The sequence below is a fragment of the Salvelinus sp. IW2-2015 genome, linkage group LG32 (assembly GCF_002910315.2).
Source record: "Salvelinus sp. IW2-2015 linkage group LG32, ASM291031v2, whole genome shotgun sequence".
Lineage (NCBI taxonomy): Eukaryota > Metazoa > Chordata > Actinopteri > Salmoniformes > Salmonidae > Salvelinus > Salvelinus sp. IW2-2015.
The window spans coordinates 19,265,589-19,292,769 of NC_036871.1; the positions used below are offsets into that span (position 1 = coordinate 19,265,589).

The 27,181-nt window shown below is 40.2% G+C and overlaps 1 long non-coding RNA gene and 1 pseudogene across 1 annotated transcript; one reads left to right on the plus strand and one right to left on the minus strand.

The window, feature by feature from the left end:
• LOC111956381 (uncharacterized) lies at positions 1 to 27,117 on the plus strand. Its single transcript, XR_002876260.2, has 3 exons — positions 1 to 72; positions 13,390 to 13,465; positions 27,069 to 27,117. It is a non-coding gene; the product is annotated as an uncharacterized lncRNA (long non-coding RNA).
• Positions 1 to 27,181, minus strand: part of LOC111956380 (BMP/retinoic acid-inducible neural-specific protein 3-like) — a 97,159-nt pseudogene that overhangs the window by 13,147 nt on the left and 56,831 nt on the right.

Genomic DNA, 27,181 nt, shown 5'->3' on the forward strand with positions numbered 1-27,181 from the left:
GCCGTGCTCTAAGGTTTCACAAAGTCTTAAAGAAGATCAATCTCCACTACTACAATGATTCCTCTTTCCAAGGTTGGTGTTTGTCACAAACATCGTCCTATGATATTAGTCACATAATCTAAAGACATGCTTTTATCAATAATCCAAAATTGCAAACGGTTAATGGTTTATGATAAACACATGCATTTATGAATTGTATAATGTGGGGCTAGCGATGTCCTTTTGGTAAATTATTACCTTGTTGTTCGTAGAGGGTTATCTGTTCATTTTCAGAGAATTGACAGGCAATGGGGTGCGTTCAAGTGCGCATGGTTTATTCAGTGTATGGGTATAGCGGAAATGTCTTATCCCGGGTGGACGTACATGTTCTTATCCCAGATTGTATTTATGCTAAAAGAATGGTTGCACTGTAATTGATATGTGTGCTCAAGGTTATTCGTGTGTGTATCATCTGAAGACGTTTAAACGTTATTTCATGCTGTTGAATGTTAACTGATCATAATGTTAATTGGCTTGTTCTCATTGGTTGCATCATAGGTATTGGTATTTAAACCCTGTCATTCCTTCGTTTGTGGGACAGGGAACAGGTTGGCATGCTGCTGAGTTTTCAGGTGTTATTGTAGCCTGGGTTTGGTTTGAAGAGCTCTATTTGATACAGTTTATTATGTTTGTAAATACTTGTATATTTTGCTGACTATATCTTCACTTTTGCTAATAAAAGCCTCACGGTGGAATAGAAAAATCAGTTCTGCTTTGTTGCCTCCTCACAGTAAACTCCGAACACTGGGTCTTTCTCACAGTGCTGAAACATAAAAACCTGACACCGACTCTAGCTCTTGATCTAAAAAGCTCAGATAATTCAGTATTTAAGGTGGGGAGTGTCACGCATCAAGGTAAAAAACAAGTGCAGTACATGTGCTGCTGTGTTTGTTGTTTGCAGAAACATCTTTGTTGTGATATCGCAAAAAGATGTGGCAGTTTCACCATTAAGAATTCCAGCTTTAAGGCTAACGTGTGTAGCAAGATGGAATGTCACAACCTCAAGATGGCCTTATGATTTCTTAGGAAAGATCTACAGATGCTTGATAACTGTTTCCTTTGATATTGATATACTGTACACATGAGTTTGGAAACCTATACATTTGGCCACGTTCGGAAACTGTCTTTTTGTTGTTGCCAAGAAAAATATTAAACTCCTTTTGTGTATTATGAATAGGCATGAAAAAGTATTAAATTACTCTTGCCAGGTCAACTTTGACAACAGAGAGGGTAACACTAGAAGCTTTAGTAAGCCCACAAGTTATTTAGCATGGCTGTTTGAAGATGTAATATTTTTCCCAGTCATGCGGTGAGATCAGACCTGAATAATAGATTGAGTGAACATGAGGGGTTCAATCATACAGGATTTGCCAAGCAGCTGCAGTGAGCTCCAAATGTACAAATATCATACCTCCCCAAAATGCTAACCTCCCCTGTTATTGTAATGGTGAGAGATTTGCATGTCCTGGGGATATGATATTTGTCTGTCTGTAACTTTCTCACTCATTATTATTCACGATTCATTCAGGATTATCCATAAGCATGGTAGCATCCACATTAATGTAGAAGTCTTTAGAAACATATTCTATTCTTATTTACAATAAAAGTGACTCCAAAATGACACAATACATTATTTCCCATTTGTTTCCATTGGGCACAAAATAATCTGAACACACAACTAAAACAAACAGCAAATGCATCCAACAAATGTGTAGATTAACAAGCTTGATGTTGTCACGACTTCGACCGAGGCAGGCTCTCCTTCCCGTTCGGGTGGCGCTCGGCGGTCGTCGTCACCGGCCTATTAGCTGCCACTGATTCTTTTCTTCCCACTCCTTATGTGTTTATTGGTTACACCTGTTTTATGTTTGTTCTAATTAGTTGGGCTTTATTAGTCAGCCGGCCCGCCCGTTTCTTTGGGCGGGATTGTTTATTGTAAGCTTGGTGTTTGTTATTCTGACGTTACGTGTTTGTGTATGTTGGAGTACATTTCTGAACTGTTTTCGTTCCCCGTGTCTGGGGTAGTTTATTGTGAGCACCCAGTGTCAAGTGGGGTGGCCGTTGTTTCTCCGTGGTTCATTAAATGAACATTATCATTGAATCCTCTGTTTTCCTGCGCCTGACTTCACACTCCGACACCCAGTCCTTACAGATGTAGTAGTTGCGTGCTATGAATATGGGACCAAATACTTCAATACACATTTATATGAATTTGTCCCAATACTTTTGGTTCCCTAAATTGTGGGGAATATGTACAAAAAGTGCTGTAATTTCTAAACGGTTCACTTGATATGGATGAAAATATTCTCAAATGAAAGCTGACAGTCTGCACTTTAAACTCATAGTCAGTGTGTTATTTCAAATCCAAAGTACTGGAGTACATAACTAAAACAATAAAACATGTGTCCCAATACTTTTGGAGCTCACTGTGTTTCTCAGAATACTTGCCTGAAAATAATGATTTTTATACTTTGTGAGCAATGCATTGTGAGAGAGATACTGTCCACAAAATATGTACTTTAAGTGCCATAGATATTGCCTGCTGTCCATCTACCAAAGCCGATGCTTTGGGTACATTTCTGAGGAGATTTTGTTGAGCTGAGTCATATATTGGATGTACAGTAGTGTTACGTCCGTCGTTAGTGGTAGAATGACCGGACCAAGGTGCAGCGTGGTAGGCGTACATTTTCTTTATTAAATGTTCCACCCAAAAAACAATAAACAACACAACGAGCGTAAAGCTTCGGAGTGCAACACATGCAACAAACAAAGACAAGATCCCACAACCTAAATGTGGGGAAAAAGGGCTGCCTAAGTATGATCCCCAATCAGAGACAACGATAGACAGCTGCCTCTGATTGGGAACTACACACGGCCAAAAACAAAGAAACAGAAAACAGATAGAGAAATAAAAAGGCTCTCTAAGGTCAGGGCGTGACAAGTAGCCCAGTTCTTGTAGCTGGGCACCAGTTTCTCTAACCTGACCAAGGGAGCGTATCAAGAATATACTGTTTCATTGCTCCTACAGCATGAAAGCAGTACGCTCCAGTATGTTACACCAACAGGCCGCAGTTAGAATGAGACAGTGTACAGTCAATCTGGTCTCAGAGTATTTTGTACTATTCTGTATGTAAATCTGTGACACTCCATTTAGTATGTTATTATATGTAATGTATTCATTTGTGGATGTCCATCATCCATTTCCATGATATGTTATGAATTGCAATTCGTACAATATGTTAAGAATTTGCAATACGTATGATATGTTATGAATTCCAATTTGTTGTGGCTAACATTAGCTGGGCTGTGGTTTAGTGGTAGGTGTTAAGGTTAGAGTTAATGTTAGGGTTAAGGTTAGGGTTAAGAGTTTGGTAAAAAAAATCTTTATTTATTTATTTATTTAACCATTATTTAAGTAGGCATGTCAGTTAATTAGAACCAGGTAAACATTAGAATTGTCATACATTACAATTAAAAATGTTTTGTATTTGATGGTTCTGGATAATAAAATGTATTAACCTTGGGCATTATCAAGGTTGTTTGTATAAAGGAACTCAGATGGCCTAGTTAGATGAAGACAGATTGGATTTAACTATGCTCCCACTTACAGTTAGTGCATAGTTTAAACTGATCTGTTATATATACCAAACATTACCTTTAAATTCCCTTTATGGCAGAAGGATTATTTGTAAGGCGGACATGCAATATTGTCAATAATTTCAATAGTCTTAGAGTTGTGAATGACAAAGCTAGCCTACATGTGACTCAGCATCTCCCTATTTTAATCATTGTTCATTGATTCCACTGCTTTCCCTCCATGGGAGACCAGAGGAAACTCACAGCATGTTATTTCCCTCTTCTCCCTCAAACATCTTTTAGGTGGACACTTGCTTTGTTTCATTCCACAGAACGTTCACCTTGTATTACTTTACAAGTTGATTTTCTGGTGCTTTTAAATTGCTGCCGTAGAAGGCGGCTGACCCCCCCCATGACCCACATCTTATCTTGTGATTTTTATTAAGTTGTATCTGAGTTTTGATTTATGTTTCAAAAATAGTATTACTTCTTAACTTATGCTGTACCACTGAGTTTGAACTACATTGAACTCACACTTTTAAACTAGATTGTGAAAAGACTTACTGGGCAGGTTGAAAGGCCTATGAAAATTAACAGTGGAGACTAGGGCTGCATCCCAAATGGCACCCTATTTCCTATTTAGTGCAACACTTTTGATCAGTGCACATAGGGCTCTGGTTTGAAGTAGTGTACTATATAGGGAATAGGGTGTAATTTGGGACGCAGATTTGGAAATCCAAGTCACTGCTCTAATCTGGAGACTGCCTTTGACTGACATGCCGTTCACGATTCATTTTCTAATCGTAAATCTTTATTTTTTCTTCATGCAGGAATAAGAGGAAGCAGTGACCTTGCTCCTCAGTCCTCACATATGAACCATACGTGGTCCACAAATGCAAATGTTTGTCTATATTTATCGATCACAGTACATTTACTTGTATTTCAGCAGTGCAGGAATATGAGAGTACCTTGCTCCGAGACAGTGTCCTATGGCGATGTAGTAGCAATTATAGGTAAAACTTCACTGACAATGAAGAGCTTGTAGCAAGCTATAAATCGTTGCTCTCACGGTAGGGAATTTAAGGAAGTTTCGTCTCTCCTCACACTATAATTTTTTTGGGCCTTGGGCAAAGTAAAGATAGAAATGTTTGCAAGGCTTATGTGGCACAGTACATTTAGCAATGGGCTCAGGGCTTAGTAGCTCAAGAGGGAAGAACCAACCTGGGAGAGACTTGCTGTACTGTGGCTCGCACTGTGTACATTTGAGCCATTGGGAAAGGTTTCCAAAGTGCTATATGTACTGAGTTGACTTTTTCTTTTTGCTTAACCTTTAAAACATAGAAAAATAATTTGAAGCTTAGTGTCGTTAATAGGGTATTGTGAATATATGAATACCACATTTTGTTTCAATTAAATTCAGAGTAATGAAGGACTCTTAATACCTCTTCAACTTCAGTGTATGAAGGGCGTTTTCTATTGTCCTGATGGGTAGCTGTCCCACTGAACTTACACAACTCTACTACACTTACATTCACATTCAACTTTATCTTCTGATAGACATGCACAGACAGCTGTCTTGCTATTTACTTGCAATGAAATATAAATTACATAGATTTTTTTATTATTACATATTTGGACTATTTGGACTAATAATTAACATTTGGCCACTGTAATCTTGTGGTGGACCAGCCCACATATTACTCACACACAAATAGCTGTCTGTACAGCACTTCGAGATATTAGCTGATGTACGAAGGGCTATATAAAATAAAATTGATTGATTGATTGATTAAAATTGAAATAGCTAGTGTTTAAAAAACTGCCTTTATAAAGACCTGAAAATAAAACTGTTAATGAGATCCTCACTTTAGTACTATGACATTTGATGAGCTGGACTCGACAGTGTGAGTCAGAATCTAATTGAGCCAGTGGAGACTACCCTTGGCATCACAAACTGTCCATGTTGAATGCATATGGTCGCAAACAGACAGAAGGTAGTTCATTGTTATTCGCTACTGAGCTGATCTGTACTCACATATTTTCCCTGACATCAGTTTAATGTTTTTCAATTACATTGATTCGGCAAAAACATTTAAGTTTACAACTAGCTCAATTTGCTACAACAAACCACCAATATAGTCAAAAAAAAGTATAAGTTATACACGTAAGTAAAACCCGCTCATATTACAACATACTGTAGCAATATTTCCTGTTTGGCAGAAAATATTATCAACTTATTTTCCCAGAGAGGTAACTTATGTAAGCTATACCTTCACCTAGGCAGTGATTTTATCTCTTTAAGGCAGAAAGGAAGGATTAATACTATCCCCATAACTACATTCTCAGAAAGGGTCCCTTGGGAGAGCAAAGATTCTAGGAAACGAGAAAGTAGGAAGGGAGAGTATACATTACACAAGCCACCCCCCAGAGACATGTAATGTACCTCCAGCTGCCTTTGTACAGTGGGCATGTGGTCCTTTCCCCTGAACACTTTATGCATGCGTCCCAAATCGCATCCTTTTTCCTATAGTGCACTACTGTTGACCAGGGTCCATAAGGCTCTGGTGAAAAGTAGTGCACTATATAGGGAAAACGGTGCCATTTGCTATAAAGGCTCTCTGCAGGCGATCCTGGTGAGAAATGGAGTCTGAGCTGAAGGATCCCTAACCACGCTAGATTACCCCATGTGGATTTGATGCACCTATATGAACAGGCACACAGAGTGAACAATAGTAGAAGATGAACTGCCATTGTCTCTCCTATCTTTCAGCAGAAGAGAGAGGAGAGGCCTCGGTCTGCTATTCTATTCATAGCTCAATGTCTTTGTGGCAAGCAGTCAGATATTGAACAGCGTTGATTATGTTTTTCTCCCCCCAAAAAACCCTGTTCATTTCAGCATACAACACCTCCTCACACATCTGTTCTACTTCGCTGAGCTACTGGTCAAGTTTGACGATGGATTACTTTCATGCCAAAAATAGAGACGGGGAAAGTTTTACTCACAATGTTTATGTATTCAATTGAACAAGAAAGTATGGCGCATGACAGAAAGTTGTTCAAGAGAGGAGCAACGTTCAACTGGTGTTTGAAATAGGCTTAGAGAGCAGGTGTCTGCTGCTGTTTTAAAACGGTCCTGCAATTTTAAACCCGTCCTGCGACTCCTGCCATGTCTCCAGACATCCCCAAAATAATCAAAAACTGACTCTCGGAGAATGAGTGCACAACTGGTAACTAGTCGCTTATAAATACAGTAGGTCAGTCAGTCAGGAGGCTAGCTGCCGGCAGAGACTTACAGTTGAAGTCGGAAGTTTACATACACTTAGGTTCAGTGGTGGGCCGTCAGGGCCTGCAAGGCCTTCTCTGCTGGCCTAAACATCATCAGAATATAATTTTTTTTTAAATATATTTTCCCACAAATATGTATTAAATTATTCCCCAGAGTAAGAGTTATACTCTTCATTTCATAGCTTTCCTCTTGGTTGCACTGCTTCCAGCCCCAGGTTGAGATTTGGAGGGCTGGTCTTTATGTTAGATCTTTTATCCAATCATATTCAGCCATCATGTGTTGCCAGGGGTCTAAAATCTGCCCTCGGGCCTTCAGAATCAACAGTGCGGGCGCTTGTAGCTTAAAGTGAATGGAAATTAAAATTTTGTGTCAACCAATCAGCTTTAGAGTTGGCTATTGTACGCCTGCTGGCTGGCTCCAGTGTTACACAGGAGCCAGCTAGCAGGCGTAGTGCGTCCACGTCTTTTGATTGGATTACCAATATTGAGAGGCAGGTCCTATGGGCAGGTCTATGCAGATCTAGGAAACTGAATTTGATAAACGAATTAATTCGCGTTCTACTAAGCTGTTTTTTCAACCCACAATGGCGGAAGGAGGAGAAGATATCGATTTGGTCGAGGATATAATTATAACGCCATTCTCAAGACGAACTTTTCAAGAAAAGTTAGACATTGTAAGGAGAGGTCGCCCGACGCCACAAAGCCTGTCACAGGCGGGAAAGGGGTTCGTTCGCTCGCCACTTTCAAAGTTTCAACTACGAGCGCTATGGCTCCGAGAAGCACTGCAAACTGTACTGCTGGGAATGCCTATTATTTGCAAGTGATCGATTTGGTGTTTGGAGCTACACTGGCTTTGCAAACTTGAGTTGTCTGTTAAACACTGTTTACCCCAAAATGTCAATTTGTCAATTTCAAGGTGACGCAACGCCTGGTTATACTGCGTTTCTGTCTAAATGTATAGTGTCTAGAGCCATGGCATAATGATGGTAATAAGAGGTGGATTAATTCGGGTGGGACTGTGTAGTACCTCACTGAAGGCCTAGGCCCCAGGCCCACGGCACGCCACTGCTTAGGTTGGAGTCATTAAAACTAGTGTTTCCAACCACTCCACAAATGTCTTTTTAACAAACTATAGTTGGCAAGTCGGTGAGGACATCTACTTTGTGCATGACACAAGTAATTTTTCCAACAATTGTTTACAGACAGATTAATTCCTTTATAACTCACTGTATCATAATTCCAGTGAGTCAGAAGTTTACATACACTGATTTGACTGTGCTTTAAACAGCTTGGAAAATTCCAGAAAATTATGTCATGGCTTTAGATGCTTCTGATAGGCTAATTGACATAATTTGAGTCAATTGGAGGTGTACCTGTGGATGTATTTCAAGGCCTACCTTCAAACTCATTGCCTCTTTGCTTGACATCATGGGAAAATCAAAATAAATCAGCCAAGACCTCAGAAAATAAATTGTAGACCTCCAGAAGTCTGGTTCATCATGGGGAGCGATTTCCAAATGCCTAAAGGCACCACGTTCATCTCTACAAACAATAGTACGCAAGTATAAACACCATAGGACCACGCAGCCATCATACCACTCAGGAAGGAGACACGTTCTGTCTCCTAGAGATGAACGTAGTTTGGTGCGAAAAGTGCATATCAATCCCAGAACAACAGCAAAGGACCCTGTGAAGATGCTGGAGGAAACAGGTACAAAAGTATCTATATCCACAGTTGCACACGCAATTGCACATAGGGACAAATATCTTACTTTTTGGAGAGATGTCCTCTGGTCTGATGAAACAAAAATAGAACTGTTTGGCCATAATAACCATTGTTATGTTTGGAAGAAAAAGGGGGAGGCTTGCAAGTCGAAGAACACCATCCCAACCGTGAAGCACGGGGGTGGCAGCATCATGTTGTGGGGGTGCTTTGCTGCAGGAGGGACTGGTGCACTTCACAAAATAGATGGCATCATGAGGATGGAAATTTATGTGGATATATTGAAGCAACATCTCAAGACATCAGTCAGGATGTTATAGCTTGGTCGCAAATGGGTCTTCCAAATGGACAATGACCCCAAGCATACTTCCAAAGTTCTGGCAAAAGGGCTTAAGGACAAAAAAGTCAAAGTATTGGAGCGGCCATCACAAAGCCCTGACCTCAATCCTATAGGAAATGTGTGGGCAGAACTGAAAAAGCGTGTGCGAGCAAGGAGGCCTACAAACCTGACTCAGTTACACCAGCTCTGTCAGGAGGAATGGGCCAACATTCACCCAACTTATTGTGGGAAGCTTGTAGAAGGCTACCCGAAACGTCTAACCCAAGTTAAGCAATTTAAAGGCAATGCTACCAAATACTAATTGAGTGTATGTAAACTTCTGACCCACTGGGAATGTGATGAAAGAAATAAAAGCTGAAATATATTATTCTCTCTACTATTATTCTAACATTTCACATTCTGAAAATAAAGTGGTGATCCTAACTGACCTAAGACAGGGCATTTTTACTTGGATTAAATGTCAGGAATTGTGAAAAACTGAGTTTAAATGTATTTGGCTAAGGTGTATGTAAACTTCTGACTTCAACTGTATATTGCAGTAATGTTGAAGGTGTCTGGCTAGTATTATTTAGCCAGCTACAACGATGAAGTAAGAAGCTAACGTTAAACGCAGCCTACCTTAGCAGGAGCAAAATAATATGCTACTAAATTCTCATAACTTCACAGAGAGTAGGCTACGGAGACAGACAGTGATGTGGCGCTCAGTGGTAAGGCTGAGGCAGGCTGCAATGCTTGCAGAAGGAAGCAGAGGAGACAGAGAGAGAGGAAGCAAGCAGAGAGAGAGGTTAGTACAGAGTGGGGTCACCTGAGAAAATCTGTACTAATCTTATCAATCTTATCAAAGGTTTATCCTCCTTATAGGCCTACATTAAAATGCTATAAAAATACAAATAATACAGTAAAAATTTCATAAATGTTTGTTTTGTCGCTGATGCTATTTGTCAGCGTGAATCATTTCTCATATTTCCTCCCTTTCAGGGGTATAACATTACAATTGTATAGGTAATAGGCTATGTGTTTGTAGATCGACTGAGGTGAATGAACCTACGGCAGCCAAGGGGATAATGGCAAGGGTCATTTTTGCTTGTTTTTGCTGTTCTCTAAATAGCATTTAAAAGCTTTTTATTGTATAGAATTCCAGTAGCCTAAATGATCTTCAACTTACAAAAAATTCTGGACTCGTTTGAAATATAGCACCCTTTCTAAAATTGTTTGCTGCCACTGCTGCATGATTTAAGGCAGACGTGTGCTGCATGGTCTCTGATCATGTAAGTGAACTCACGTGCCTCCGGCATCAACATGTGAAGTCTCCACAGAATACAAAATCACAGGGATCGAAGTATCCCAAAGGGAACTATTCCCAAAGCCCTGCTTTATTCAACTCACGATTCCTCAATGTATAGAGAAAACTATTAATACAATGGGTGCATATTTCCAGATCTTTGTGGCACACTCAGAACTTCAACTTTTGGCAAACCTCATCTTTGACCTGAAGATTTATTAAATCCAGTGCCTTGTGTGTAGTGTTTGTGTGAAGCTTGACCCAATTTCTTAGTCTGTATACTAACGATTACAAAGTGTTTATCCGTGTGGCACTGTATCAGCATAAGTTCATGGTAGAATTATAGCTCCAATCATATTACTGGCATGTGCAACATGCAACATCTACCAGTACATAGGCTATGTATCTTGCAAATTAATATTTTTTACATGGCAGATTATAGCCAAATTCAAACATTGGTTTGGCTGCTGGTCAAGCACTATTGAGCTATGGATGGAGTATTTTCCTGCATGTGTCCACATGATGCTTGATCTTCGATGTGACAGTGTTATCATCAAATGTGTGTGCGTGATACGCATATCACATTCTAATCTAATTCAGTCAAAATGTAGGGATAAAAAAGCAATACAAATCAGTCAAACACTAAGACATGTACAAAATGCTAAATATTGAAGATGCATGGATGTCCTTGGTGATATAAAGTGATGTTTTGTTCATCCGACAAATGTAATCCCCTGAAATAATCCCCTGAATAAATACAACGATGTTAGGAAGTGTTGCCAGCTATTGAACCAAAGAAATCCATTTCTGGAGAAGTATTTTTGTTGTTATTACAAATCTGTCACATTCAAAATGTGCATGTGACACATCTAACCGCTTCCAGTGCATGCTTTATTTAGGTAATAAAAGCAGAAATGAGCAAGCCATCAGTGAAATTTAAATTGGCAGTTCTTGATGGGGAAGCAGTGCCAAGACTATTTGTAGGTGGTACCATGTATCAAATAACTCTCTGTTACTTGAAGGAATGTTTTTAATTAACATAATGGAACCATTGTGGCAATTAAGCGATTTGCACTGTATCATGAAGGGAGAGTGAATCTAACACTAAGAGGATATTTGACTGTTACAGGCTGAAATTACAGCTCTGCACATCATCTTTCACAGTAGTTAAAAGGAGGTGTTGACAGGTCCTTTTTGTCGGATAAAAAAATAGATCCAAGAAGGTAAACCTGTGAAGATTTACATAATGCTTGTACATTGTAGATTTACATACAGTCAAGTGTAACTCATTTGACTATATAACTATACAACTAATATTAGATTAGCCTGGGTGCCAGCGTGAGAGACTGATTTTGCTTTGTCAGTCATAGAAATCTGTGTAGAAATTGCTTTACTAATGAGAACCGTTATGTATGAAACATTGGGCGGAGGCTTTCATTGATTTAATTCCTTATGCCCAAAGAGGACATAACTGCGTCCCAAATGGCACCCTATTCCCATAGGACTATGATCAAAAGTAGTGCACTGCATAGGGAATAGAGTACCATTTGGGACATACTCATTAACCCTACTTGCAAAGGCCTTCAGCACAATAAACAGTTTTTTTAGGGGTTCAAGCAGCAAAGCTGGGTGAAACCCTATTGTATTTGTTGGCATTGGTTATTCTTCTTCTTTTTCCATAATGGCACATTCCCATGCAAATTCCTGGGAGATGGTAAGGCTTAGGATGTTTAACCTTGAAGGATAGTAAAGGGTCAAGGGTGCACCCATTCATGCAATGCCATGTCAATTGGCCACATGGTGGCACTATAACAATCAGTTTAAAATGCAAACTTTTAAAGGTCACGCCCCTCACCCTGTCTGACCTAGAGTCATGAAATTCAGTACATAGGTCCCTCTCCTCACACGAAACAAATTTGCCTCAAGGACCCATAAGGTGCACCATGATGGATTTTCCGCAATTTAGAACTTTCTGAAAAACACTAGGGGAAAACGAGTGGCGAGACAGCATTTGCCACAGTACTTTCAAAGCAGCAGCACCGAATGCGTTTACCAGACATATTCATTAGTTCACGTCATAGAAAAACGTTTTGCTACGGAAAAGAAAGCGGGTGTTTCTAATTGGACAAGTTGACATAGAACCTTCCTCAATGTCAGCCGTTTTGCCTCAGTTTTGTCTAGTGAATACAACCTTGTCCCTGGGATTTCACGCAGTAACCCCCACGCTCGCTGCGACAGGTGAATTCACTTGTCAGTCACAGTGGTCTCCTAGCTACAGCTTCCAGAGCCTTTCAACAACTATGTTTCGTTGCACCAGCACCTCGTTGTTTAAATCTGCGCTTGGTTTCTTTCTTCGCTCACGCTCATCTCGGGTCTGTGGAATCCTCGTGGAATTTGACATTGTGGGAGCATTATCCTATTGGAAACTGTCCTCTCCTGCCTGGTTGCCTGCCTCTTGAGAGGGCGAACACACTTTTTAATGGAAAACAAGCAGTGTTGTTAATGAAAGAAGTTAATAAAGGCAGTTTAATCATCCTCTAAAACAATCTAGAATGATAAAGAAGATGAAACAATCTGCTGTTGTTACCCAAGGCCAATAAATACTGAAGTTCTGAAAAGGTTAGTTAGCCAGTTTGTTAGTCCAGTAATGTTCCTTGCCATATTATTTTGGGGCACCCTGAAGCTCGGAGGTTGCATACTCAGGTTGTTTTCCTATCCTATTGTGGTGGATGAGGAGTAAAGTGCATACTGTGGGCACGCGAAAGGTGATTTTGGCATGTGTAAGATCAAGCTTCTTGGTTACAGCAGAGACAATCAATCCCATCCTGGATCAAGGTCCCTGCTGCCTAAATTGTTGTTATTTCTTTTACGTTTGGAAAGAAATAGCACCCTCTGTGTACACTGACGGCAATACCGTAATACCCCGGTATGGTACAGGAACTGTATGAAGGTATGAAAATCTGGATACCGCCCAACCCTAAAAGGGACACCTACTGATATGAACTGGTTATGCTGCTTTGGTTAGAATAGGGTGCAATAAAATGACTGACATTCAATAAAATCTGCTTCATGAAAATAGGGATATTATTTTGTATGAATGTGTTGAAAGTAGTTGATTTAATGATTTCAATATGGATTTTACAGGCAATCAGTTCCTACAGTGAGCACCAGGGAAACGAACCTCGGGTGGGCTAGATGGAGACCAGGACAGCAACAGAAGGTTAGTGTTTTTTTTAACTTACACATAATACATTTCTTTGTTACAAAGTCTACTGTGTATAGTGTTAAATATAACCCTGCCTAACATAAACCTTACAGAATTAATAATTGCAGAAGATCACTGTAACCAGATGAACAAATCTGATACTTTTTTACATTGAAACCTACCTGTCTTTTTTATTTTTCAAAGTCCACTGCTTAACATTGTGTGTGTATGGAGTGAAATTAATATTTAAAGATATTGTAACCATTCTTTGCATAACGCTTAGCCCACCTATAGTAGTTCACTAAACTACAGAGTATGATGTCCATCGAAGTTGTTGTCTCTGGCTCTTTTGATATCAGATTCAGAATGAATAATAACCAGGAGTATTTCCAATTCACATGACCAGACAAGAAAAACCAAAGGCCTTATAGTCATTGCACAGATGAAAAGGGAAGCTATCTATAATACTAATCTTTTGTCATAGCCTACAAATAGTACCCAGATTTTTACCTGACCAAGTCCTGAGATCAGGAAAAACTCCAGGCCCAAGAAAAGACACATAAACATTTTGCCACACCATTTTTTATCCTGTGGTGCCACCTCTGGATCTCACAATATGATATTATCACGATAATTAAGTGCCAACACGATATGTATTGCGAATAACACGATTCTCACGATTCTATATGTATTGCAATTCGATATTGCGATTTTATTGCGATTTGATGTTCCAAACATATTCCTCTCTATATGTTTGATGCAGAGAGACAAGCGAGAGCTTGAGAAAATGAGTTTTGATCCGTCATGTAAATAAAAGAAGTATAAACAAACTATTTAAAAAGTAGACGAAAACAAGCTATAGGATGAAAAATATCTGAGTTTTGGCGCAGGGACAGCCGACTAGCGCTAGTTAACGCTAAATAGCAATAACAACAACAAATATTGTCCAAAATAATTTTGAGATATGTAACTGTATCGATTTTTACCCCATCACTACTTAAAACACTACTCCTCTGGCACCGAATGACGGATCTGCACGAAATTTGATATGTGGCATCTATGGACCAAGGTGTCTCAATACAATATTTTCCAGTCTAGCATCTCAAGCAACAGTGCAATAGTTTACAGGCCAGCAGCTCTTGGGTGTGGTCTGGCACATAAATACATATTATTCAGACATGGATATTTGTATTGTAACAAAACTGTACTCAACATATGCATGCACTTTCAGATTGACCACACGGTGACGCAATAACGGACACATATTTATATCTTTGATCTGTGTGACTCAGAGTCATGGAATCTTGCACACATGCTTAGGGAGGTGAGTTTAGTTAACCTGTAGAGTATGGCTCTGTTTGGCCGCATGGGCAGGAAAAACAATCCATGCAAGCTTTTTGGCTAATAGTGGACATTAGTGGAGGCGCCTCAGAGGAGGAAGGGGAGGACCCTCCTCCTCAGTGAATTTCAGAAAAGTAACAATTGTGAAACATTTAAAAAAGTATACATTTTCAGATAAAACTATACTAAATATATTCACATCACCAAATAAGTGATTAAAACACACTGTTTTGCAATGATAGCAGCACGTCAGTACTGTCCGAGTGGAACTGACCGCAGAGAGAAAAGAGATGGCTGCCGACAGAGAGGGCTGCCTCTCTTCTAGTCCTTAGGAAACTTTGCAGTATTTTGTTTATTTTGTTTATGTATTATTTCTTACATTGTTAGCCCAGAAAATCATAAGTCTTATTACATACAGTACAACAGGGAAGAACTATTGGATATCAGAGCGATGTCAACTTACCAGCACTACAACCAGGAATATGATTTTCCCAAAGCGGATCCTTTGTCAGAACAACCCAGGGCATTTGAACTGATTCCAGAGGCTGACCCAAAACAACGCCTCCGGAGAAGAGGCGGAGAAGTTCTTTGAGAGGCTAGTCAAGGATGATAACACCTGCACCTTACCTGTCACCCTAGACCCACTTCAATTTGCTTACCGCACCAATAGGTCCACAGACGATGCAATAGCCATCACACTGCACACTGCTCTATCCCATCTGGACAAGAGGAATACCTATGTAAGAATGCTGTTCATTGACTACAGCTCAGCATTCAACACCATACTACAATCCAAGCTCATCATTAAGCTTGAGGCCTTGGGTCTCAGCCCCGCACTGTGCAATTGGGCTCCGGACTTCCTGACGGGCCGCCCCAAGGTGGTGAAGGTAGGAAATAACATCTACACTTCGTTGATTCTCAACACTGGGGCCCACAAGGGTGTGTGCTCAGCCCCCTCCTGTACTCCCTGTTCAACCATGACTGCGTCGTCATGCACGCCTCCAACTCAATCATCAATTTGCAGATGACACAACAGTAGTAGGCTTGATTACCAACAATGACAAGACAGCCTACAGGGAGGAGATGAGGGCAGTCAGAGTGGGGTGTCAGGAAAGCAACCTCTGACTCAACATCAACAAAACTAAGGAGATGATCGTGGACTTCAGGAAACAGCAGAGGGAGCACCCCCCTATCCACATCTACGGGACAGTAGTGGAGAAGGTGGAAAGTTTTAAGTTCCTCGGCGTACACATCACGGACAAACGGAAATGGTTCACTCACACAGACAGTGTGGTGAAGAAGGGGCAACATTACCTCTTCAACCTCAGGAGGCTGAAGAAATTTGGCTTGTCACCTAAAACCCTCACAAACTTTTACAGATGCACAATTGAGAGCATCCTGTCGGGCTGTATCACCAACCGGTATGGCAACAGCACCGCCCACAACCGCAAGGCTCTCCAGAGGGTGGTGCGGTCTGCACAGCGCATTACCGGGGGCAAACTACCTGCCCTCCAGGACACATTCAGCACCCGATGTCACAGGAAAGCCAAAAAGATCATCAAGTACAACAACCAACCGAGCCACTGCTACCATCCAGAAGGCGAGGTCAGTACAACAAAACAAAGGAGATCGAGAGACTGTAAAACTGCTTCTTTCTCCAGGCCATCAGACTGTTAAAAAGCCATCACTAACACAGAGAAGCTGCTGCCTACATACAGACTTGAAATCATTGGCCACTTTAATAAATCGATCACTAGTCACTTTAATAATGCCACTTTAATAATGTTTACATATCTTGCATTACTCATCTCACATGTACAGTATATACTGTATTTTATACCATCAATTGCATCTTGCCTATGCCACCCTGTTATTACTCATCCATATATTTATATGTACATTCCTTTCCTTTAGATTTGTGTGTATTAGGTAGTTGTTGTGGAATTGTTAGATTACATGTTAGATATTGCTGCACTGTTGGAACTAAAAGCATACGCATTTCGCTACACTCGCAATAACATCTGCTAACCATGTGTATGTGACTAATACAATTTGATTTGATGGTCTACTAAAGCGTCAGCAGTACTCTGTAGGTTAGCACCATGGTGTAGCCAGAGGACAGCTAGCTTCTGTCCTCCTCTGGGTACACTGACTTCAAAACAAAACCTAGGAGGTTCTCACCCCCTTCCGTAGACATACACAGTAATTATGACAACTTCCGGAGGACATACTCCAACCTATCAGTGCTCTTGCAGCATGAACTGACATGTTGTCCACCCAAAGAAAATATCAGAGATTGAATCTAGTACTGAAGGCATAAGCTACAGCTAGCTAGCACTGCAGTGCATAAAATGTGGTGAGTAGTTGACTCAAAGAGAGAGAGAAAGACAATAGTTGAACAGTTTAGAACTAATTCATTTCTACCTAGCTAGCTATATTTGGTTGTATTTATTTTTAACTTTCACTTAGCTAGTGAATGCAGCTAGCTAGTTTAGCCTACTTAGCCAGAGAGGGATGCTATGTTAGCTAGCTGGCTATGGCAATCCAACAATGTAAGTCTTCCAAGTCAAGGTAAGCTTTTGGTTTTATTAATGTATTGCCACCGGGGCCCACCAGTGTAGTTGCTAAACTGCTTTTGACTGTACACTGTACTGCATGATTGTAACTAGTGGGTTTACTAACGCGTCAGTTCTAGTAGCTATGTTGACTATGACGTGACAACGATGTAGGCTGTGTGTAGCAGTTATAGCGGTCATGATATGAAGGTTTGGCTTGGAAAGTTTTTTTTCCTGGTCACAGACAGCTGATGTGTAGTGCACCGAAGTCCACAAGCGAAGGGAAAAGTTGAGAGGAGGAGAGCGCATAGATAGTTGCGAGAAGGAATTATATATACAACAAGCAAAGTGATCAAGCTGTTTTTATATGTGGCTGCTATGAAAGTGAACTGAACATTTTTTCTTAAACGAAAACAAACAGAACAAAACAGGGATAAAAATACCTGTATTTGGCCAATAGAAATGTACATTTGCAAATGTTGGACTAATGATTACTCCCTAGATCAGCTAGATACAGGCAAGAATGTGCAAGGCGGTATTGAATGTGTCACTGTCTGACCTTGATTACAAAATGCTCTCTATATTGTAAACTTTAATTCATAGGCTAGGTTGTAGCAACCTCATGATGGGTAAAGGGGAAATTCAAGTATCATGTAGTAGCCTAAACCTATCGATGTTACATTGAGCTCGGTGAATGGAATATGAATGACAGTCATCCAATATTCTGTAATAGAAATAAGGCCATGTTCACAAAAAAGAATCATCCTCCCTCATTTTAAATGGCACCAACCACCACTGGTGGACATATTGTTTGAGCTATAGTCTTGGAAAATATTGCGTTTCAAGATGTTGAAAGAGGTTATATACCATATTTCATTCCAGTCTGTTTAGCAATTCTGGAGAAGATGTTTTAAAAAATCCTAAATATTTCAAAAGCATATTGCATGATCTGTTTGATTTTGAGTTCTGATATTTGACAAGCTTGGTAAGGAGTACAGAAGTAGCTCATCCTAGGGCGATGTGTCCAATTTCTCCTGGCAATACAATGGAAACAAATACAATAGGGTTTCACCAGCCTCGCTGCTGAACCACTAATTAAAGTCATCTTATTAATATTGCCAGACTCCCAACCCATCTAGCCTTCTGACAATGAGAACAAATTAATGACTGGAGTAAATATACATCTAGCCAGGCTTTGCCTTGGCTGGACTAGTCCTCTGGAGCCAGCCACTTCACCTGCTGCAAGCAGATATGCATTTTGATGAGTGAAGTGCTACAGTTAAAGGGATTTGGGGGGGATTTCATTGAAGCCCCAACGTGGTGCAGGAGAGGCTTTGGAGACGGAGGCAGGATTTATCTCCCTGATTGGATCTTTCCTTGGCTGGAGGAAATACTTGGTCCAAGGGTACATGATGTGCCAGCACTCTCCACCAATTTCTAGTTTTTCCCCGCTACAATATTTATCAACTAATCTCAGCAGAACTGCAGCTCAACCTCACATTCAGACTGTAAGCATACTCTTGCCAGCAGCACTGAGTCTTGGATGCTTTGCTCAGTGGCAAGTGGAGAGCCATAAAAAGACAAACTCTGCCCCATTAAAAATGCTTAGTGCTTAGGTCACTCCCTTCTTCTGTATTGTACATAATGCATTTTCAGGCTTGCTTTTAGGTGTGTGTGTGTGTGTGTGTGTGTGTGTGTGTGTGTGTGTGTGTGTGTTGTGTGTGTGGGGCTGTGTGTGTGTGTGTGTGTGTGTGTGTGTGTGTGTGTGTGTGTGTGTGTGTGTGTGTGTGTGTGTGTGTGTGTGTGTGTGTGTGTGTGTGTGTGTGTGTGTGTGTGTGTGCGTGTGTACCTTTTAAGATATGTCTGCATATTGCTTGCTTTGACACTCAACCATCCCCCCAAAATTAAGAGGTAATTTGCTCATTATCATGACAAATTGCTCAAGTTAGGCTTCAGACAAAAAACAACATCAGCAGTAAAAGAATATGTTGTAATTATGAGGAAACGTATTTCTCCTTTCAGTAGCCTGTCAACAACGCAGCATTTTATAAATATTTTATGTGAGAGCTGCTCTGCTATTGCTGTCAAAATGATGTTTAGTGAATTCAAGGAGCATGTCTATGCCTTCAAAACGTCACTCAGAATGCACTTTCCATATTATACAGAATCCAACAGATGGATAAAAGTCCTCTCTTGCAGATAGATGGTAGAGAAACAAAAGCAATGGGAAAACGACCTGCCTCCGATCTCAAATCACATATTCAGGGCATGAGCTAGATGTTTGTTGATATTGAGCTAAATAGTTCTAGCCATTTTGGGATTTTTTTATATTTTTTCCTTGCCCATTTTATCGCACACCTGTGTCCTGCTCCTCCCAATAGCTTTCAAATGCAGCTTGACAGAAATGAATAACAAATAACGGAAACAAATAGCCCACCTGATTCCATGAATTCGGTGTTGAAGTTGGTCCAGGATTCCTTGCTTTTGTGCAGATTTTCCTCCATGACTTTAATATCAGCAAAGGGGCAGTTACAATCTGGAACCTGCAGAGCAGCGGCACCAGCAGTCATTGTTACGACACAAAAGCTCCCCCTCAGAGTTGCATGCCACGTAGCTGAGAGCAGCCTCCACAAAACGGTTCCGGAGGAATTCTGGAAGGACATCCTGTAAACCTGAGTACAGAGGAGAATATTACAGCATCTTGTCATTTATGAAATATTATATTTTAGTGACTTCAAGTTACATGCAGTTCATGTTCAAAACAAAGGAATATGTCCCCTTTATCCCTCATATGTCTCCATAGTGAGAGCAAAAGTCTAAAAATGAGATGGGAATTACTATAATTGGGTTGTTTATTGTAGCCACTGCAAGACAAAGGAACTTAGTTGCTAGTAATTGAGAATTAGGTATAAAGACCACAAATCTCAGACATATGGCAGAGAATGCCAAACAAAATCCAGAGTGTAGACGGTCAAGGTTATGAAATTATGCGCCTACGATGCTAGAAAGAGGGGAGGCATGGTGCCAGGTCAAAAGTAGTGCAATCCATAGGTAATCGGATGCTATTTGAGACTAATGTTTTGATAGAACAGTTCTTTTAAACAATGCCACCCATCAGAACATGCCTCCCCTCTGTATATATGCCTGCACAAATGTCCTTTACTGCATGAGACAGACTTACACTTGATATACAGTGCATTCGGGAAGTATTCAGACCCCTTGACTCATTCCAAATTTTGTTTCATTACAGCCTTTTTCTAAAATGCATTCAATTAAATGTTTTCCTCATCAATCTACACACAATACCTCATAATGACAAGTGAAAACAAGTTTTTAGAAATGTTTACAAATGTATTAAAAATGTAAAACTTAAATACCTTATTTACATAAGTATCAGACCCTTTGCAATGAGACTTGAAATTGAGATCAGGTGCATCCTGTTTCCATTGATCATCCTTGAGATGTTTATACAACTTTTGGTCCAATTCATGCACTTATCAAGTGAACATCCCTGGTCATCCCTACTGCCACTGATCTGGTAGACTCACTAAACATGCTTAATGCTTCGTTTGTAAATTATGTCTGAGTTTTGGAGAGTGCCCTTGGATATCTTTAAATAAAAAAAACAAGAACATTGTGCCGTCTGATTTGCTTAATATAAGGAATTTGAAATGATTTATACTTTTACTTTGATACTTAAGTATATTTTAGCAATTACATTTATTTTTGATACTTAATATATTTAAAACCAAATACTATTAGACTTTTACTCAAGTAGTATTTTACTGGATGACTTTTACTTTTACTTGAGTCATTTTCTACTTTTACTCAAGTATGACATTTGGGTACTTTTTCCACCATTGACTCTTCCAAGATCTGGCCTCCCGGCCAAACTGAGAAATTGGGGGAGAAGGGCCTTGGTCAGGGAGTTGACCAAGAACCCGTTGGTCACTCTGACAGAGCTCCAGAGTTCCTCTGTGGAGATGGGAGAATCTTCCAGAAGGACAACCATCTCTGCAGCACTCCACCAATCAATCCTTTATGGTAGAGTGGCCACTTCTCAGTAAAAGGCACATGAAAGCCAGCTTGGAGTTAGCCAAATGGCACCTAAAGAACTCTCAGACCATGAGAAACAAGATTCGCTGGTCTGATGAAACCAAGATTAAACTCTTTGGCCTGAATGCCAAGCATCACATCTGGAGGAAACCTGGCACCATCCCTCCGGTGAAGCATGGTGGTGGCAGCATCATGCTGTGGGGATGTTTTTCAGCGTCAGGGACTGGGAGACTAGTTAGGATCGAGGGAAAGATGAACGGCGCAAAGTACAGAGATCCTTGATGAAAATCTGCTCTAGAGTGCTCAGGACCTCAGACTGGGAGCGAAGGTTTACCGTCCAAAAGGACAACGACCCTAAGCACACAGTAAAGACAATTTAGGAGTGGCTTTGTATGTCTCTGAATGTGCTTGAGTGGCCCAGCCAGAGCCCGGACTTGAACCTGATCGAACATCTCTGACAGAGCTTGAGAGGATCTACAGAGAAGAATGGGAGAAACTTCTCAAATACAGGTGTGCCAAGCTTGTAGCGTCATACCCAAGGTACTCAAGGCTGTTTTCGGTGCCAAAGGTGCTTCAACAAAGTACTGAGTAAAGGGTCTGAATACTTTTTAAAAATGTTAATACATTTGCAAAAATGTCATTATGGGGTATTTTGTGTAGATTGAGGAGGGAAAAAAACTATTTCATAAATTTTTGTATAAGACTAACATAACAAAATGTGGAAAAAGTCAACGGGTCTGAATACTTTCCCGAATGCACTGTACATGCACCTAAAATAGGTGATATTCAATGTTGATAAAGATACCGTCCAATTTTAAATCACACATAATTTGAAAACCCATGATCTGTTTTAAATGGTAACATCTTTTTCTGATCAATACATATCAATAACCTTGCTGAGAGTTCAATAATATGTATTAAATTGTGTGCTTTTTCTCAATTTCCCTAATGGTTTTGTTAGTCAGAAGCTCAGCTGTGGGTGTTTGGAATCTAATGATCATGTTAGCTGTGACAAAGGCTTCCTCTCAGTTTGCACCACTTTGGAAATGTTTCAAGAGTGGAGTCAATCCGTGTGCCTTATTCTGAATATTTATGTGTGTTCCTTGGTATTTACTTTTTGAATAGTGGAGAGCAGACACAATTAGTCACAGTCTTCCTGCCCTGCCTTGGCGGCTGACAGGTTCTGTGAGCCAATGAGAGCTATCTGGCAGAAATGGGCTTTAATTTGGGAGACGGCTAAATAACAGCCTCTTCACCTCAGCCCTTCCATCTCTGCCACTATTTTGGGGGAGCGAGTGCAACGAGTACTTTTCTGTGGAATTGCAAGCTTCAGTTGTCAAGAACAATACTTTCCCATATTTCATTTATTTTCCCTGTGCTAATGACTTGTCTTGCTGGAAGTGCAGAGATGCTTTCACTAAGAAAGTTACAAAATTCAACACATTAGAACACACACACACACACACACACACACATGCACACGCACACGCACACGCACACACACATGCACACACACACACAATCTAAAAAAATACTGTCACACAGATTTTCAACCATCTCTCAGTAGTTACAGGGTATCTGTCAGCAGTGGGCTTCCTTCAGGAGACGGCGGTATTAAGTGGGTTGGCAATTTAAATGTCAAACCTGAGGAAGGCGCTGGAAATTGGCACAAGCTGCGTTTATAATTAGCGATGGCTGAAGGAAGAGAATGCTCTGAGCTCATTCCTCTCCTCACACTACTTTGTGCTTGTTTGACTTGTGGTGACATTTCTGTCGTGGGTGTTCGAAGCAAATTAGTGTTCGCTGAAATGCTTGTCTGCAGACGACCCTACAGCCTACTTTTAAAGAATTGGAAAAAATTAAATTTATTAGACTGGCATTAACCTCTGGGATTTCATATTATTATTGAACCACATGGGCTTTTCCGTTGCAATGAATAATAGGAGTCTGAAATGGGATTAGCTGTGATTGTTTGTTTTCTAGTAACCTTATAATGGTAATCTACTTCAATTTAACATGTATTTGAAAAAGGTAGATTATCGTTAAATATTTCTACAGTGCCGTAAAATACTTTTTGGGTGTCGGCTTCCCCTAATGAGGATTAAGAATTGAATGATCACATTTTCCTTGGTTAAAAAAGACAAGATAATATAAACACGATTTTTGTTCCTGGCATCCTTTTGGACTCTAAACCATATGCTTAATATAGTGACCAATATGCACTGTTTGATGGTTTAATTAACTGCAAATACAGTGAGATAGGGCTATTTATCAGTCATTTAAATATGTGGATTGATTTATGCATTTTGTCATGGTTGTGGCTTATACATCATGGTAAGCCAATTTTCAATTTACAATTGCTCTTGGGACTACCAGAGAGGTGAACCAAAGATTTAGGTTTCCTGTAGATAGCTTTTTTAGTGCACTTCACGTAAACAATAGCTGAAATGGCATTGTACAGTCATCAATTTATTTAATATAGGGATAAGACAAACATAGATTTAACATTTAAATTTACAGTGTTACACCTTCAGAACATGCGTTGAGGAAGATTTTTGGAGGATATACCCTTGGACTTTGTTTTCATGAATTATACATTGTGCAGGGAGAGACCAGTAGATATGCTCTTGCTCTTCCTTTCACTTCTTGATTACCGACTGCTTTTCCAGTCCTTCTATCCATCTTTCTCCTGTGTTCACGATGCTTAGACTTGGCTTCACTATTGGATTAGCGAGATTGTCATCACTGTCACTTGCTTATCTATTTCTTTCCTCTTGAAATAAAGCTTAGCCAGACGTGTGATGCTCTGAAGCAGAGCCGGCTCAATGGCAGAAGCTAAATAAGCAGTCGCTTACCCGGCCGCCAGGCCCCCCCCCCCCCCCCCCCGCCCCGTCCGAAGATAAAAAATGGACAACTTATCAAAACCTTGTTCTGTTGAAGCATTCTTGGTTCTAGGTGAGCAAGTCTGCTCGGAAAGGAGAGAAGGCACGTTAAGATTGCCTAAATAACTGGCAAACAGCGCATGAGAAGGCTATATTGTCAGATGGTAAGCCTATCTGTTAACGCCGATACACAAAATACACACTATGACTAGCCTGCTAATGTGCCTTTACTGTCGAGAAAATACCCGTTACTGATCCAAATGGTTGCCTAATCAGGCCTAGGCTATTATTATTTTCCTAATGAAACATGCATTCAAAACGCAGAGCTTTGTAGCAGTTATTGAAATGGCATATTCACTGCAGTTTACAGCCTAGACTACAACTCTTTACTCACTAGAAAAAAAGAAAGAAAATACATTATTGCATTGTGTTTCTCTAGCCTAGTTATGATAATTTTCTTCTCCCTAAAAAGCTTAATAAATTGGGATAGTGGCGATTTTTTGCATGTAAATCTTGGTGGAGCAAACTCAACCAATTTGTTTAGATGCATGCCAGCAAAGCCACTACACAACATTTTATTAGGCCTATGGTCTAAAAAGGAAGGAAAGAACAATCACAAGGATCTAAATTAATAGACAACATACCGGCGCACAGACAGCATATTGCGCAAACAAAACAACCCTTGCAATATCAACTGGAATAACATGGGTCTATTACTGAACTTTTTGTTGAAAATAAATGTGTTGAATGGGAAGAGACTGTCACTGGCAAACATGGTTACAGACCCAACAACATATAGAATCCCCTCCTCGTGAAGAAAAGCACATGAGCTAATTATAATACACAAATAAGCAAAACTATGAAATCATTCATGAATAAGATAGACCTACTGTATATAGGCAATATAACAATTGAGATGTACAAACTATGGCATAAGGGGAGGATAAGAGGCAAGCCGTAATTTTGATTAAGACAAATGAGCGAGTAGTTCACATACTTTGGTCATGTAGTGTAAATGGCTTATAAAATTAATAGGATTAAATCTCCGCAATAGTCCTTAGCCACTCGCCATCAATGCTTTTCTTCTATTAGAGCATTTAAGACGCATCTGTTCTTACTGTCTACAGTCCATCTTACCCTAGCTTTACCAGAGTTTACGTTTTGGCCGATAAGATGGTCTTTAAACTATTCCTTGTTGTTAGCTATCCCTGTGGTGTCTATGGGAATGACGGCTTGGCGTATGGAGATTTTGTTCCTCCATCCTTGGACTGTGTCCTGGCCATCTGGGCCTCATTATGTCTGATATTTGCTCAATCCCCTATTGTCTAGCCTCTGTTGTTTGACCGGTGCAGCCATGTTGGACCTGCTGGTTGGACCTGCTGGGAGCAGCAAGTCTGTGTCCAAAATGGCACCCTATTCCCTTTATAGTGCACTACCTTTGACCTGGTCACTACTTTTGACCTGGTCAAAAGTAGTGCACTATGTAGGGAATAGGTACCATTTTGGGACGTCACCAAAGCTTATTTTATACACCGTTAAAGCGCCAGTCCCCAGCAGATGGATGAATCCATCCCAAAATAATCCCACACACCAGGATTTTCAAAACCTTGCTTCACAGATATGATCTATAATTTGAGATTCAATACTGCATGATTTCACAAGTCAAAGAACCTGAATGAATGTCTTGAGGAATGACGAATGGGAGCCCACTGCTAAGCTTAGAAGTACTGATCTACACTTATCACAATCATATGGCATTGGTTGTATAGATCAGAGCTGGCGAGAACAGTGAAGCACTCAAGGGGAATACAAAGCTTTTGCCTGGAGAGTTTATTGTACGCAAGAAAGTTTCTCCACCAAAATACTCCCTTACATCAAGTTGGAGAGTTATGATCATTTGAAACTAAATAAGTAATTTTTTCTTCTTGGCAGCAAACATATTTTTGGTGGATTCCAAGTAATTTGTCTTGCAGCATAGAACAAAGAACATAATGAGTATATTATACACACACAATAGAACACAGAGCAACTGTTTAGAGAATGGAGTGCAATAGCTTACCTTTTAGATGTATTTTATTTTCAGGACTGTGTACCAAGACAGAGCTAACAGAATCAAGGCTGTCATAGTTACTGCATCCAAGGGGCCCGGTCCTAGTTTCTGTTACCTAGGAAACAAGGAGATACTTTAATGCCTTATTATGCCTACTGGTGAATCATGGTTGTTAGGTTGTCTAACCCATAGAAATAGAATGAATAGAAAGGGTATCTCCATTCAAGTCAATGAGGGCATAATGGGTGGACTGGCAGCCATTTTGAGTGTACCCATGCCAGGAAGTAAAAGCTAGGTTGAAGATGACCTGAGTAAAAGCTACAATAAATTGAAGATGGGAAGATTAAGACAATGTAATAATTCTGTGAGGAAGCGTTAAAAATGTATATTCATGGGACCAGCGGTCAGGAATTCCAGTAAAAAAGTGTCTGGATAGGAATGACAGTAAAACTGTTGAGTAGTTAGCTGATATTCACTACGAATGTGTTTACTTTTCACTTTGATGGCAAACTTTCTGTGCTACTACCATTCACTCCCAGTCATTCCCGAATGTAGAAGCTTGTCCCTTGTTGAATAGTGGCGCAAAGAGTTATGGGATATTAGAATCCTCTTGTCTTAACCTGAATATATCAAAGACAGTATTGTATGTGATGGTTTGTATAAACCTTGCTGTCTGCCTGTCCGACCTCGGAAACGATGTTTCATTGAAAAAATGCGATCTCGCCCCTATACAGAGAATGCTGTGTCTGCCTCGTCCTGCTTCGTCGTCCATTATTTCCAAGGTAATGTACAGAACGTCTGTGTTTATCCCTTACATTTAAAAGTTATTAAAACAGATGAATATGGA